The 17,622-nt window shown below is 34.3% G+C and overlaps 1 pseudogene; it reads right to left on the bottom strand.

Moving 5' to 3' along the window:
- Window positions 1-17,622, bottom strand: part of LOC109062242 — a 995,865-nt pseudogene that overhangs the window by 528,852 nt on the left and 449,391 nt on the right.

The following is a 17,622-nucleotide window of genomic DNA, read 5'->3' as shown; positions in this document are numbered from 1 at the left end:
TGATTGTATGACATAAAGCTCATCACAAGACTTTAGATGTGTGCTTGGTATTTTTTTAATCTGATAAAAAAGAAGAAAAATTGCTTGAGATAATAGTTTTTTATTTTACCTTTTCATTGGATTTTTCATTCTGATTGATGTTAATGTCATGTTGATTTTTTAATGTCAAGTCGTGAATTTTTTACAGTTAATTATGGATTTTATTGGTGTATGATTTTGGATTATCAAAATTTAGTTTACAGTCATTTACAAACTGGCTGTGAACATAAATGTTTTCAAGATGGGCATTTTGACCAAGACATATCATATTGCAAGACACAAGTGCTCTATATGGAACTATGTGCAAATTACCTGAGGCAAACTTGAAGGCAAATATCTGAATCTGTGCTGAGACTGTAAGAATACTGATAATGTTACGTTTTTACAATTTTAATATTGGTGTCTTAGCAACACCACCCCAGCTAACAGGGAATGTTCTGACAAGGATCTCTTAATGTTCTCCTAGCAGTGTTAGATTGTTTGTTTAAAGTTGTCTGGTGATTAACTTGTGTTTGTGGTTAATTTAAAGAAAGGCCGTTCAAATCCAGCCAGGGTTGATCCATGAAATATCACCACTGTGTCCTCGATGAACCCTGAATCTCAGAAACTGAACTTGTAATAACTGTAATGAAAGATTTAGATAAAAGTATAATAATTAAAAAAGCCAAATGCCAAGTATGTTTAAGTATTGTTTTATATTATATCATATCCCAAAAATCCACTTAATGTCTCAAGTGTTAAAATGTACAAAAGTCAATGTTTTTCTTTGTAAGAATTGTTGTAAAGTGTAACATTCTGCCTATTTACTGCGAAGTTTATGCATTTTCATTGCGAGGAAGAAAAACGGGCATTCAAGGTAAAGTTTCACTACTTCACATTATCTGTTTCCTTTCCTTCCATTTCTTGTCTTTCTCAGATTTTAAAGCATGTTGAGCTAATTATTGTGTTTTCATGAAATGTTGTATTGCAGAATGTCATCACTGTGTTATTTTATTTCTTTGTTTTCAAAGCATTTTCTGGAGTTTTATATTGCATATTTTTTAATGGAAATATCTTTAAACTTTCTTTTTTTATTATTCATTTGCATTAGTCAATAAAATATTTTTGAATGCTATTTTCTTACAGTGGGGGGAAAAAAACTTGAAAGATCTGTATGTTAATGTGATAGATGCTATTAAAACAGATTCGGATTCACTTGCTTCATTTGTTACACTTGATTCATTTTGTTTGTTTTTGATGCTATTAAAACAGATTCGGATTCACTTGCTTCATTTGTTTCACTTGTTTCATTTTGTTGTTTTGATTCATGCTAGTCATCAGAGGCGGCTTGACAGGCTTTTTAGCATGCCCACGCTCATAAATGCTTAACTGGCAAGGCTTAAAGACATGCAGATAATGTAGGCTACTTTTGGCTACAGTAGCTATCACATGGGCCGCGAGTGTAACTCTGCCAGTGAGTTACATTTACTGACTATTACTGGCATTTCAGTGTTATTCTCTTCACTTAAATCAGTGAAGATCTTAGTTTTATCTGTGCACATGAACCGTGTACATGTTGATGTTAGTTTTGGTGTTACATTGTTGATGGACAATTTGTGGCTGTATTTATGATCTTAAGATTATTATGAGGAGATTCAGCATCAAAAGGACCTTCAGTGTTACTGTCAATGGTGAGTGTCATTTAAACATTCAGATCACGTCCCTTATTTGAGCAGTTTAAGAAAACAATTAAGTTCAGGTCTCTTATTTTATTTGTTTAGTTTAAGAGTAAATTTATTTTTTTTTTTAATAAATTAATTTTATTAATATTTTGTAATCAATGTATTTTGTGTGAAGTGACACTTTAGCATTATGATGTTACGTTTCAGTGTAGCAGCGATTTCGTGATTTTTTGTTATTGTATGTTATTTGTGTGAAATGTTGTTTGTGGTGTTGTTTTGTTGTGTTGTTTTTTTTTTCTGAATTATTCAGTAGATTGTTGAGTTTCATCAGTTGAAATCAAATCATGATAAATTTAATCAGAGCATAAGTCTGTCATCATAAGCAGCGTTAAAGGGGTGCTGGCTATTGGCTGCTTTTTCACTTTTTCAACTTTTAGTTAGTCTGCAGTGTTGCTGTTTGAGCATAAAAAAGATCTGCAAAGATTACAAAGCTTCAAAGTCCGATTCAAAAGGAGATATTTTATTTAATAGAAATCACTTTTCAAAAACTACACTGAACGACTCGTTTAGACTACAATGCATGTTTTCCGGGATTTGTGATATCACCATTTGGACGCATTTGCAAAACCCTGTCATCTCAGACTAAAGTGATTCTTTACTCGAAACTTTAGTTTATGTAAGGTCATGCATTATCTAATAAAATAAATTAGTTACAGTAGTAATTAATCTTTGTAAATGTTAGTTAATAAAAAATAAAAAAAAATTGTAAGCTCAGTTACAAATGTTAACAGATAGGCTAACTATCTTAATTTTAATAATTGATTTGTGAATGTTGATATTAAAAGTAGGTTACACCTTGCCCCAGCCAGTCCATGTAGGCCCACCACTTAAACATTTCTGGCCTCGCTCCTGCATTACACCCATATCTGTTACTAAAGTAAAGACTTTATTGAACACCAGATGTCGTACAGGTTGAAAAGCCTAGGTCATACCATCAGCGACACCCCAAGAGACGTGATCCCAATAAATTATATTTTTATTTATTTTTATATAACATTGATGCATAATCAGCTGTCAGTATGTGTGTTTTAGCAGTTATGCATGAGAGGTAAGTATCCTGTTAGACCTCTGACCTAAGAGTACTATTTTTTTTAAAATCAGCTTTGATGGATTTATTTCATTTTAAAGCTGTTCTGTGTAGGAAGGAAGTGAGACTATGAGGTTCACAACAGCAGGACAGGAAGAGGCCCTTAACCCACAAACTAAACACACCTCAAAAAAAGAAAGAAAAGAAGTGAGACTATGAGGTTCACAACAGCAGGACAGGAAGAGGCCTTCCACCCAACAGTGCACACCATGTCTCTGAATACGAAGAATTGACCGCAGTTTTCAGTTTGACTCAATGATAATTGAACTGCTCATGTCACACTTCAGTAATAGGTTGCAGACTGCTTTTAAAATTCAAACTGATTGATTACAAAGCATTTTAAAATCCATAAGATTTGTTTTAAGCATTAAATCCAATATTACACAATGGTACACCCATTGTACTATTTAACACAGTCAGACATAACTTAAAAAACTATAATTGTTAAATTATAACAGTGTATTCCATTTGATAAAAATAGTTTTCCACCATCAACAACAGTTCAAGTCTTAATAAGAGCCAGAAGAGCATTATATAAATATAATCATTTATATAATAATGTAATATTTCTGATGCATGTGTGTGCGCATATTAAGGGTCAAAACTCTGCTGGGGGAGGTTCCCACTAGCTTTGAGTGTTTTTTTTTTTTTTTTTTTTTAGCAGATAGTTCTTTTAGATCAGGACACAAAACCACTGAAGGAAAATGTTTCACATTTTCTTTTTGTGCTGGTGGATGAAACTGGTAAGTTATACAAGACGTTTTTACACCTTTATACTTTATGGAGTTCATTTGATGTACGGATCAAAATATCCCATGCATAAATTAATTAAACTTAAAATTTTTAAGGTGCAATAAAAAGTTTTTTTGAAAGTGCACACATTTATTTTGCTCTACAGCAGGTACATTTAAAACACATTGCTCACACATCTGTTGAATATAGATGTCAATGTGCTGCTGTTCTGGATGTTCTTCAGTTCACATTTTAAACTGACAAACTATAATTACAAACAAATACAAACTGCAGGCTTTGTAAGCCAAAAAGGCATAAATTGGGACAAAATCTCTTAATGTTCATCAGGTGTGTTTAGTGAGTCAGTGTCAGTGATGGAGGGAGATTCTGTCGTTCTGAAAACATAGATGATACTAAAATACGTGAAGATGATGACATACTGTGGAAATTTGGAGTGAAAATGTCTCTGATAGCTGAAATCAGGAGAGATGCTGGAATCTTCAACACATCTGATGTTTCTTGATGAGAGATTCAGAGACAGACTGAAGCTGGACAATCAGACTGGGTATCTCTCTGACCATCACAAACATCACAACTCAACACGCTGGAGATTACACACTAGAGATAAGGGGAGCTAAACGGTCATCAAAAATATTCAGTGTTTCTGTCTATGGTGAATAGAAAGCTATTTTGTATATAAATTAATACAGCAAAATTCTTTCATTTTTTTATGTTTGATATGACAGACACCGTTATCCACATTTGTTTATTCTGTCAAGGTGTTTTTTTTTGTGTGTTTTTTTTAGCTAATCTGCCAGTTCCTGTCATCAGCAGTAACTCTATAACAAACTGTTCATCATCATCATCATCATCATCATATTGTTCATTGTTGTGTTCAGCGGTGAATGTGGGTCATCAGTGACTCTACAGCGTCCTGGTACAAAGGACCAACAGTTTATTGTCCAGCATCAGTGTGTCTGATCTCAGCATCAGTCTCTCTCTACCTCTGGAGGTGGAATATCAGGATAAAAACAGCTACAGCTGTGTGCTCAACAATCCCATCAGAAACCAGACCACACATCTCAACATCACTCAACTCTGTCACACATGTTCAGGTATGCTGTTAACACTGATTAACTGAGCTGCTCTATCAATTTATACAGTGCTGATGTTTCATAGTGTTTGTTGTGGATAAAACGGACAGATTAAATTTTGTCCATTACAGATCAGGGTCTACCCATAGTGTTGATTTCTGCTGCTGCTGGATCTCTGTTGATTGTAGCTGTAGTCGTGATCTTTTGGATCTGCAAGAAATGCACAAAAACTGATCAAGAAGGCAAGTGTTATCTTATTTCAAAAACATAACTTTATTTATTGTTGATTAATGTTCCGAAATAATGTGTTTATCTACTGTGGTTAGGCAATTTCTGTATTTTAGTCATATCAGAATATATGCATAATGCATTATTAACTCTTCTCTATTGCACAAAGACAGATTCCGCATTTGTCAAACTGCATCAAAACACATTTGAAACAGAAATGCAAATCGGCATTATTTAATAATAAAACATTTTTTCTCCACACTTCATGAACATATTCTTGCAGTCTTCGGCTGGTGTTCAGATGATTTCTATCAATGGCCCTTTTGCTTTTGTTGGTTATGTTTTCCTTGTTGAGCCTCAAAGAAAATACATTTCACCATAAAAAGAATGCATTTGACATTACATTTGTTTGACATCTCACCTGGGTTTCATTTACAAATGATTTGCAAAGATTTTTTTCTTTATGTATATAAGCACATACGCTGCTTGAGACTCTCCTCTATAAGTGTGTGTGAGAAAGAAACAGTTATAAGTTTTAAATTAAATTTATGACATTTTTAAATAATATTGTGTGAAAAAAGCTACTTTAAGATTGTTAATTTTTTTTATCCATCTGTCATTACTGTTTAAACAGTTGAGACTTCGTGAAGAAGAGATCACTTACGCTGAGCCAACGTTCTACAAAAGAAAAGCACAGAAAGCGGTAAGATCTTTTATTCCTATTATATGTTGTGTCTCTGTATCATTTCATCAGGGAGTTAAATATGCATGTGCTTGTGTTTTTGTCTGTATTATAATTGATCGCATACATCACACACTGTTACACACACAAACATTTAGAAAAAGCCCTAATATCATCAATCAGAGAGAAAGTGACTCATATCCCATAATGCCCATGTCTATTAAAAGGACATTCATCATTATCTCCCATAGTGCTCAACGACGAGGCATTTTAGCATATATTTCCTGTGTCAGTCTGATGACATCACTGTTCAAATGCTTTAGATGAGTAGCAAATAGTTCGGTTTTGAACTCACTGACCTATGGATCGTATGATACTCTACATTCCAGGCCAGTTTTGTGGACACCTACTGTATAACTTCATACACACTGTATAACACTGTATAAACAGTCATACAGTAGATACATTTACATTTACATTACACTGTAAAAAAAAAAAACCTGTTAACACATTTACAGTCTAAAACTGTTAATTATACAGTATAAAGCTGTAATTTACAACAAGAAAATTTTAACCAGTAACCGGTAAATTCACAACACACACTGTTTAAAAATCGTTTTGATACCTTTAACATGCTGACAACCACCATAATAATGCAGGTGGTAAAAGAGAAAGCCACATGAAGAATCAAAGCTCATCACAAGTAGCTTTGCCACAAGCAGAATTTATATTAATATATAGAAGGTGCACAGAGTCATTCATTGCAAAACACAAAACACCATCATTGTAACACACATGATGCTTAAATAATGCAATAAACTTTCATCAAACAACAGAAGATTTAACATATAGCCCAAATGTACATAACTGATCAACAAAAAACTATTAAAAAACAATTATTTTTAAACAAAATATTTTCAAAAGTGGAGTATCACGCAGGGACTTCAGGGAATATCAGTTTACAGTTTTTGACCGTAAATTATACATTGATTTGTTCTTTTTTACTTCTAAATGCTGTAAAATTAACAGCATTTTACTGTAAAATTACATGAAATGTCTGGTTAGATCTTTTACAGTTTTTCCCTGTATATAGTACGGGAACTTACTGTTTTTTTTTTTTTTTTTTTTTATAAAATTTTACAGTTAAAATTACACTTATTTTTTACAGTGTACTGTACAAAATTAGCAAATTTCAGTGTAATAAAGGAGCATAAAGGACTATCAGCACTGTTTTTTTTCAAAGGAATGTAGGAGATGTAAATTCAAGATAAATGGAGGTGTTTAATATTTAAAGATAGGGGGAATTCTTTAGTTATAGTAAACACTGCAATATGCTGTATGAGACCCAACAAACATCAAGATGACTGATACTGCACTGAATTAGTTCAGTTTGTGTTATGAAATAATTTAGTGTACAGTAAAGCCTATGTTCATTGTGATATAACAAAATGTCAATATGTAAAACAATACCATTGATATAGATTAAGTTTAGGATGGATGCTGCTTCTCTTATTTAAATAAGGTTTTTTTTTTTTTGGTTTTTTTTTCATGTATCATGTTATGTGATCCTTGGGTTTTTTTTTTTCAGAAAGTTAAAGAGGAAGATAATGTAGTGTATTCGTCAGTCGTCATTTGAAGATGATCTTCAATCTATGTACAAGGTCCAGGCAAATGCACATAAAAACACAAGTATAGTCTAGTTTGTAAGTCAAATAAAATGTGTCATTTATTTACACCTGTACAAAGATGTGGTTCGATCTGCTGGGTAGAAAATCATCTTGAGCAGGATGTTTGTGGTTGATGTCAGTTTTGCGAGTATGTGTCAAAACCCACACACACACACACACACACATACATATATATATATTCATAGATATATAGGTGCATCTCAAAAATATTTTTTTGGTTGTATCATTTTCAAAAAGTGATACTTTCATATATTCTAGATTCATCATTACATATAAAGTAAACACATTTCAAGTTTTTTTTTTTTTTTTTTTTTTTTTTTTTTGATAATTAGAGCTTACAGCTCATGAAATTCAAAAATTCATGTATCTCAAATATTATAATTTTACATTTGGGTTTCATTAAATGACCAAGCCCTCGGGTAACAAATTCAGGGTATCTCTTGTTCTTTGAAATGGGGAAGACTGCTGACTTGGCAACGGTCCAGAAGAGGATCATTGACACCCTCCCAAAGAGGGTAAGTCACATGAAGGTCATTACTGAAATGGCTCCGGCTGGCTGTTCACAGAGTGCTGTATCAAAGCCATACTCAATGCAAGTTGACTGGAAAGAAAAAAATAGGTAGGAAAAGGTGCACAAGCAATGGATGTCCACAAGCTGAGAATACTGTTTAAGCAAAGCGGATTCAAACACTTGGGGAGAGCTTCACAAGGAGTGGACTGAAGCTGGAGTTCAGTGCATCAAGAGTCACCATGCATGCTCAGACGTCTTCAGGAAAAGGGCTATCAAGCCACTTCTGAAACAGAAACAACATCAGAAACATCTTACCTGGGCTAAGGAGAAAAAGAACTGGACTGTTGCTCAGTGGTCCAAAGTCCTCTTTTCAGATAAAAGTAAATTTTGCATTTCATTTGGAAATCAAGGTCTCGAGGAAGACTGGAGAGGTACAGAATCCAAAGTCCAGTGTGAAGTTTCTGAAGTCAGAGATGATTTGGGTGCCGTGATGTCTGCTGGTGTTGCTCCATTGTGTTTTATCAAGTCCATAGTCATGCAGCCGTCTACCAGGAGATTTTGGAGCACTTTATGCTTCCATCTGCTCACAAGCTTTATGGACGCATACTGATTTCCTTACCCAGCAGGACTTTAACCTGCCCACTGTGCCAAAACTACTTCCAAGTGATTTGCTGACCATGATATTACTGTGCTTGATGCTGGCCAGAATAACATGTCTGACCTGAACCCCATATGGAATCTATGGGATATTTGTAAGAGAAAGATAAGAAACAGTCGATCCAACAATCCAGAGGAGCTGAAGGCTCAATAGTGCCTCAGCAGAGCCACAGGCTGATCGCTTCCATGCCACACTTCACTGATGCTGGAGTTTGTACTAAAGGAGCCCCGACCAAGTATTGAGGGCAGAAATAAACATACTTTAAAGAACTTTAACTTTTCTGTTTTGAATATCCTTTTTTAATTTTAGGAAATATTCTGATATTTTGAGATACTTGATTTTCATGAGCTGTAAGTTTTAACATGGAACACTTTAATCATCAAAACAACAAAAAAAAAAAAAAAAAAAAAAATTTTTTAATTTTTTTATTTACTTTACTTTTATTGATTTTAAATTTTTTTTTTATTTACAAGACAAATGTATAAAAAAAGATATTCAAATTTTTTGAGATGCACACACACACATTAAATGCATCCATCTATATATTCGTGAAAACTCAAATAAACTTAAAAAATGTCATATAATAAACAGCAAAATTACTAAAACTTTGATTAAAATTAAAATGAAAACAGAATACCTAAAATAAAAATAAAAACTGATTCAAATTATTAATATCTCTGTGAAATAACATTGGCGTAGATAAATTTGAGTTACAGTAGTTATTTTTTTTAATCTCTTGCTAGAACTGACATAAGTTATTTATAAGAAGCTTCAGCTATTCTTCATTTCACACTTAAGTGCGACATCCTGTAACTTTTTTCATATCCTGTTTCTGTCCATCAATGAATGTAAGTCATTGTAAGATTAGTAGATCTTCAATGGATATTTATAATTTCTTTACTTTTGTGCTAGTTCTCAAGCTCTTGACCACTAGGGGTCCTTCGCAAACTTCCAAGAGAGACCTTATATGTCTTTATTTGTGTTTAGTTTACAATCATAATGAATTAACATTATAGAAGAAAACTCTAAAAATAAAGATTTACAGCATTAATTCTAACATTTATTCTACAAATGTGCTATATAAATAAACTTGCCTTGCCTTGCCTTGCATTATTCTAACATTTAATGTTTTATTGTATGTATTTGTATTTTTATTTCTTGGAGAAAGGGGAGCCTTGGAGTCATTTCTAAACCATTTGACCTTGAGAGTCATTTCAGAAATTCTCTCTTGGAAGTTCTATAAGGCCCCCTAGTGGTCAATAACTGTATTTACAGGCAACAGAATATGATTTGCAGTCATTGCTGCTGTCTAGTTTACTAACGAACAGACCGGGCCTCCTTCTTGAAACACTAGCAAATTTGATTTCTTTGTGATATGTCACTGTCCAGAAAGTCTTATGTATGGAAATTCTTATCCTGTAGCCTATTAAAGTAAATTATTTCTTCTCTGTCTAACACCAATTTTTCATTATGACTATAACAATTGCTGTTTTGGTCTACCATTAATGTCATAAAATATTTTTAGTACGACTGACTTTGTATTAAAGTGAATTTAATTAAAAAAAAAAACTCTAAGTTTCTAATTATATCACTATTATATCATTGTACAGAAAGAGAGAGAAGAACCTTTTCATTATCAAAGAACATTTTCACTAACTAGCCAGAGATCAAGCTCTCTCAAAAAGTCCCATTATAATCATTGAAGCTGTTTACCACTGTTAAATGTATTTCTTACTTGCCACTGTACACCCATCTGCACGTTGTTTGTTTCTGATGAGAGAATTCGCCAAAGCAGGCACGTGCACACATAATATCAAAGGGGCTTGAGCACCTGCCCTTTTTCTTCCTCAAGAGAAAGTGCCCTTTTTTCTGGGGAGTTTTTTTTTATTATTTATTTTTTTTTAATACTAAGTAATAATATGTATGCAGGTGTGTGTTTCTGTTTTGCGCACAAGCTTTCCTGTCAAACAAATCAAAAAATCAAAATATCACATTGTGTTTGGATCATTGCCTGAGAGTCCGATGCCTTTCTCCATGGCTCCGCAGTACAGCAGCGTAGCACCACATTGATCAGCATGCACATCACAGACAGGCAGAGTGCCACAGAAAGAAGCCCTCCCTACCTTTCCAGTTGAGGTAAGTGGTGATGAACAAAAGACTAAGATGTGCCTCAAATTTACAGCTAATTATCCAAAAGGGCTTTAGGCAAATATAGTTAATTTTGTCTTGCTAACTTCCATGGATTATGAGCTACCATGTAATAAGTTAGCTCAAGTTTAGCTAAGGCAATATATCATGGGCATAGGCTAACGTAATGAAGAAATGGCAGCTGAATACATTAAAATGTAATTCAAAATCGCCACACTGATATGCTTAATCAGGCATTAAAAATCCCTTGAAAAATGTTTAACATTTTTTTTTTTTTTTTGTCATTGTCATTAAAATGCGCTAATTTGCAATACATTTGACATTAGCACCAACTGCCTTTTTTCAGTTTAGTGTGAAGGTCTTTATTGATTTTAAAGGTTATATAGTACAATTAAACCAAATGATATGTCTGCTGCATGTCCCCTGGCCTAGAAGCAGAGCGCTAGAGCCAGCTAGGAGTCATATGTTCACAACTAGTCAGTGTTTTTTTTAACCAGATAATGCTTAATATTTGCGGTTTAAATACATATGACAGTGACTTACAAACCAAACATTTTATATTTTGTTGTATCAGATAGACATCTTTACATTGCCGGTACATCTCCCATTAGGTCAGATTCAGTGCAAACTAACATGGCGGCGCCCATCACCCGGAGATCAATTAACATGATCATTACAAAAGTGTTGAAACTACCAAATTCATTTACTTGCACATATTTCAGAATAGGAATATCAGATACTTCATAATATAGTGAGTATGTTTGTGAATATTAATAATAAAAAAAGCAAAAACAAAATAAAAGTGGTCCATGTCACATGTGTCATACAGCACACTTATTGTAGACTGCCCCCCCCGCGTCTTTCCTGTGGTCACAGCACAAGCATGGCATGTCACCATGTAAAAAGTAAGCCTCTAAAACTTCTATAAAATAATGGCGCGCACCTTAAAAAAGCTCACCGGTCGGCCCCGCTCAGCTGAATATTTTAAACTCAACGTGTGAAAGTGTTGTTTTTCCTTCAACTAATTCACCCCTTTTTGTTTATATGCTGCACCTGTTTTTATATCTAGAGATTTTATTTTAGGCAAGTCGTGATGATTTAAGAAGGCTAAATTGATAGCTATGATCAACTCACTCTATGCTGCTGGCCGCTTGGTCGTTACTTAAAAAAAAAAGTATATTTAACAAACAAAACAAAATACTCCAAACGTTTTTTTCTAAATTAACTTAATAAAAATAAATAAATAAAAATAAACAAATTATAATATCACTTTTGGCCAGGTACCACCATTACAAAACTGAACTATTTAATAGCTTGAAACAGTAGTATAAAATATTTTAAATATGTATTAAACAATCATCAGAGTAAATTAATGGTGTGTAAATGTTTCTAATCAGATGCATGTTTTTATATTTATGTAATGATGTTAGTTTATGTTTGTGTGTTGTAACTTCGATGTAAAATTGTCTATGTAAACTCAGCTGCCTATCTTGGCCCGGACACTCCCATAAATGAGATTTTTATCTCAGTGAGTCTTCTTTCCTGGTATACAAGTATAATCAAAATAAGCTGTTTTGATTTTTTAGAGGGGGGAATGAAAAAAAAAATAAGCATGGGCTCGGGTATTGTGACTCCGGGCCAAGAATTCTGAAAAGTCATCTTGGTATGGATCAATAGGGCCAGGCTTTTTCCCCTGTTAGGGCCTGCAGTGTCTTGAGTCAGGGCCGGGCTAGGGCCTATATTTGAGGCCCGTGCAGGGCTCTAGTGAGCGCGCGCACTGAACAAAACACTGGCATTTCAGCGATGACTCATCTGAATGCCTCTGATTGGCCATTGCATTCTTCAAGGATCAGAAAGGATTCATACCTTGGTTGGTCTTGGTATAATATGCACTGTGCTTGTAAAACGTTTCGTCTCGTTTCTGGCTCAGCGCCTATGGGGTTATTTCTCTGCCACAATTCTGAGCACGAAAGATTATATTTTGAGCATGTAAAAGTGCATTTTGAATGCAAGTGAACTGAGATTTGTGGAGAAAATGTTCGTCTTGCAAAGAAGTGTGAATGCAGAAGGTGGTGATGTGCGGCACTGTGAAAAAAAAAATATTATTTGCCTATTTTTTGTCTTTTGGAAGCTGCATTCAAAAGCCACTTGGTTGAAAAATCTGAGGGAGCACGTTCCGCCTCTGTTTGCAATGAGCCCCTTGTGAACAACCTTTGCCGAAGGTTCATAGTGGGCCTCCAGTATGAATGTATTATTCCTGAGCAAAGTTAGAAAAAGTGTCTGGGGCTTGCTTCATTTATGCAACAGATTCTTGAAGCAGTCACCTGTTTTTGCAATTAGGTGGAAATTTTTTCCATGAGCACTAGCCTAAAACAGATGCTGACAAAGGACTGTCTGTGGTAGTGTCCATTGAGATTACAATCATTGATCTACCCCCCCACCATAACAATCACCACGAGTGGGTACAATAAGGTATTTCCAAAACATTGGCTGTGTCTGTCGAGAACTGTAAGGCAACCATCGTTAAGCATTTCAAAGAGCAGGTCAACTATTCAAAAACTTGAATGTATAAACACTCAGATTTTCCTGAGATGAAAAAATCCCGTTATTGCAAAGTTTGGTTTTTAATATTGCTTTTAATGGTGTTTTTTTTTTTTTGTTTTGTTTTGACATGGCAACAACCTTTTTTGTTGATGTTATCACATTTTTGAATTTATTATTTTCTCTCATGATAACTTTTTAATTATCTCAAACTGTTGCAGTTTTAAATAAACAATCTAGTGGTTCTATATATGACCTAGGTCAAAAGAGCATTGCAGATTTATTATTAGTGTATTTTATCCTTTTTTTAGTCACAAATTGCAGAACCGATATCTGCAATTGAACAATGATGACTAGTTCAGAAACCTAAATGACTAGTGAGTGCAGAAGAAAGAGATGTATTAAGTGATAAAATGGCTTGCCATAATGGTAAATTTTATAAATCACTTGTGGGAAAATGGTGGAGCCATGAATGCTTCTCACACCATGGAAAGGGGGTGGCCATTATATAAACTGCCAGTACGGTAGCATGTTCCGTGGTCTCGGCTTTGGTTTACCATTATCAAGCACAGTTTAGCATTATGTGATTCATGTAATGAACATTAAACTAAGAGAAAGTTTGAATGTAAACTAAAACTTTTTTGTTCTTTTGTTTTTGCGTGCCATATGACACAACCCTCCACCCCAGTCAAGCTCAGCCTAGATATGCAGCCTTATAAGGATGTATGCCACTATTTGAGAAGCACCCTGTGTATTTGTTTTAACAGGTGTGTGTAGGGTAGACATTTATATAGCACTGATAGGCCAAACAGAGCATTGCTGCTATATTATGGCTTATACATATTATTTAATGACCAACCATTAATTATCAGGCAATAAACTGATAGATATAGAATAAGAATATGTTCAATTGGAATTGTAAACTACTTAAAAACTAATGATTGACTAGTGGGAGGGAGAAGCACGAGGAAGAGCAGATGCCCAAAAAGGCTTTGCCATACAAAAATAGCAGTCTATAATCACGTGATTGAAGGAAGAATTCTTGGGATTGCCAAGTCCTCTGAAACTGGGCTATGTTTTAAACCGTTTGACTAATGTTTACCCCCTCCCCCCCATTTTTTTCAAAAGACGTGGCAACCCTTGGAGCCAGGATGTTTTTCATGGGGTGGCCAAGGAGGGGCCAGCAACCCTCAGGGCACATAGCATCTTCATTATTTCAATATAAAAATGTGTTTTGACCTATAAGTCTTGGACTGTTTTAGTGTCTAAAACAAAGTGCGTACAATTAATTTCTACTTAACTGTAATTTAGATATGTGTGAATTATTATATCAAGTAATACTGGGCGTGAGATAGACAATTTTTTGTATTATCCCTCACCTCCAGATATTTCAATGAAGGGTAAGGGCTTCAATATAATACAACATAAACGCAAAAAAATAAAGTTTTGCAAAGAAAATAAAGTTTTGCAACAAAATTAAAGTATTGAGGAAATAATTTGCTTTTTGGCAAAACAAAAATAAAGAATTGCAAACATACATGATACCGCACGAAAGCAATGAGTTTGCAAACCATATTTCCATGGTCATAGCTACCGATTTTATTTTTCAACACTGATTTAATTTTGCGTGGCAGTCTAGTTTGATCTTGCTCTGCAGTTTTTCCTGTGCGCTTCATTTTTTCTGCGCGTCCGCTTTTGTACGCTGTTTGAGACGTGGGGTGGAGTCAGGGGCAGGGCGGGTACAACAGCCTCCCTGAAGTGACGTCATCGCCCGAGACGCAGCTCACTGATCCGAGGTACTTGTCAGGATGATCAGATGCATGCGAGTGATTCCTTTTATTCACTACATTAAAACATGCAATGGTTTTCGTTTATTAACTTTATAACAAATGTATATGTGTATTAGCAGCGTTTGCTCAAGTTAAAGAAGTTGTTTACCATGCACATCTGTTGTTTATTTCTCTCGATGGGCCCATCTTTTACCTGGCATAAAGTTGGCTTGTGGACTGTTGTAGTTTCGGATATTCGCAAATCTAGGGACCCGCCCTCTAAAGTTACATGCGAACACTACGATACACTACTTCACACTGAATCAATATAGCAATCAAGGAGAATGACTAACGCAGGCTGAAAACACTGTTTAACTGGTCATCCAGGTGTCCACTCTAATGCACACCTTTATAATTTTTTGATAATTATTAAAATAACTGTAAATCATATGTAAAGATATTGCTACTTTTCATACCAAATGGACGTAAACCTAATTTTACAGCTCAAAAGCCTCAAATGAAAAATAGCAATTTTTTACATATGATTTACAGTTTATTTGAATAATTATGAAAAATATGAACGGTGTGCATTATAGTTTACACGAAGATGAACACTTTACAGTATGTGTTATGAAAGTGAGTCATTCTGTTCAAATGTTATTGAGCTTTAAATTTGTATTTAAGTGCATTCGGTAATGAAAAGTAGCAATATTTTACATATGATTTACAGTTTATCGTTGAATAATTATGAAAATATGAACGGTGTGCATTATAGTTGACACCTAGATGAACACTTTACAGTATGTTTTATGAAAGTGAGTCATTTTGTTCAAATGCTATTGAGCTTAAAATTATGGCATATTTTTAAATTTGAGCCCATTCGGTAATGAAAATTAGCAATATTTTACATTTGATTTACAGTTTATTTTTAATAATTATCAAAAAAATATAAAAGGTGTGCATTATAGTTGACACCTGCATAAACAGTTTAACAGTGTTTTTTCATGACTTTTAGGTCATTCTCCTTGCATGCTAATGACGTTTAGAGAAGTGTATAGTAGTTTTCGCATGTAACTTTAGAGACGGTCCCTAGATTTGCGAATATCGAACGTTCAACGTCAAGCCAACTTTATGCCAGTCACCACGCACTTTTATAGCATTAATGTGTATTGTTTCATTTGGTTAACTGCATGTGTATTAACAGTGTTTGTTTAAGATCTCTTAACCTGTGGGAGGACCGCCAGCGCACAGAGAAGCGTTTCTTTGTTCACATTAGTTCAGAGTTACTGCTATTTTTAATGTAAAATTATGCAATTCACTTCATAAACTATAACGTACATCATTAAGAGGTCTACGACTCAAGTTTTATATCGATCTCGACTTCGTTTTTCCATTTACATAACTCCTGGCATAAATTAATAAATGACTGTCATTGTAAGATAAAAAAAAAAATTAAGCTCGAATCTTTTTGGTTTAAATTTTTCCACGAGTTTATATGCCATAAAACAAACCCGCGTGACCATAGCAACCTGAGATTATCAGAGATTGATCAGAATATTTTTATCCATCCCACAGTCCGTTGATCGTGTCTTTTTATGTAATATGTGCATATAAGGCTTTTTATATTTTTATCATTATATATATAATATATCCAAGTGGATGCTGCACACTGCTGGTGGTTGAGGAGAGACCCCCCCACATGATCGTTACAGCGAATTGGGTGTACAACAATACATTATAAAGCGCTATATAAATGCATCATTGCATTTATTCATATAGGCTAACCGTATATAATAATTGATAATAATATTATATTAAATAGGGCTATACTTTTTATATTTATTGTTATGCTTATTTCCCTTTTTAATTCGTGTATTGCTAACCTAATTAACGTTCTTTGTTTAAATTAGTGTTTCATTTACAAATGAAAAACTAGCGAATTATTCATTTATAATTCTAGTATTTATTATTATAGGGTTATCTGTTAAAAATTCATCCTCTTAAGTGCACTTTAATGAAAAGTGGTAATGAAAAGTAGCAATATTTTACATATGATTTACAGTTTATTTTTAATAATTATCAAAAAATATAAAAGGTGTGCATTATAGTTGACCACCTGGATGAACAGTTAACAGTTGTTTTCATGACTGTTAGTCATTCTCCTTGCATGCTATTGACGTTAGAGAAGTGTATAGTAGTTTCGCATGTAACTTTAGAGACGGTCCCTAGATATTTGCGAATATCGAACGTCCAACGTCAAGCCAACTTTATGCCAGTAAAAGAGTGCACCATCGAGAGAAATAAACAACAGATGTGCATGGTAACAACTTCTTTAACTTGAGCAAACGCTGCTAATACACATATACATTTGTTAATAAAGTTAATAAAACGAAACCATGCATGTTTTAATGCTAGTGAATAAAAGGAAGCCATCCAATTCGCATGCATCTGCTCATCATGACAGTACCTGGATCAGTGAGCTGCGTCTCGGGCCGATGACGTCACTTCCAGGGAGGCATGTTGTACACGCCCCTGCCCCTTGACTCCACCCCCACGTCAAAACAGCGTCACAAAGCGAGACGCGCAGAAAAAATGAAGCGCACAGGAAAAAACTGCAGCGCAAGCTCAAACTAGACTGACACGCAAGATAAAATCAGTGTTGCAAATAAAATAATAGATATGACCAGGAAAATATGTTTTGCAAAATCATTGCTTTCGTGCGGT

This window comes from Cyprinus carpio, chromosome B22 (assembly GCF_018340385.1).
Source record: "Cyprinus carpio isolate SPL01 chromosome B22, ASM1834038v1, whole genome shotgun sequence".
NCBI lineage: Eukaryota > Metazoa > Chordata > Actinopteri > Cypriniformes > Cyprinidae > Cyprinus > Cyprinus carpio.
The sequence above is the reverse complement of the archived record's forward strand: the minus strand, read 5'-3'. Positions and strand labels throughout refer to the sequence as shown.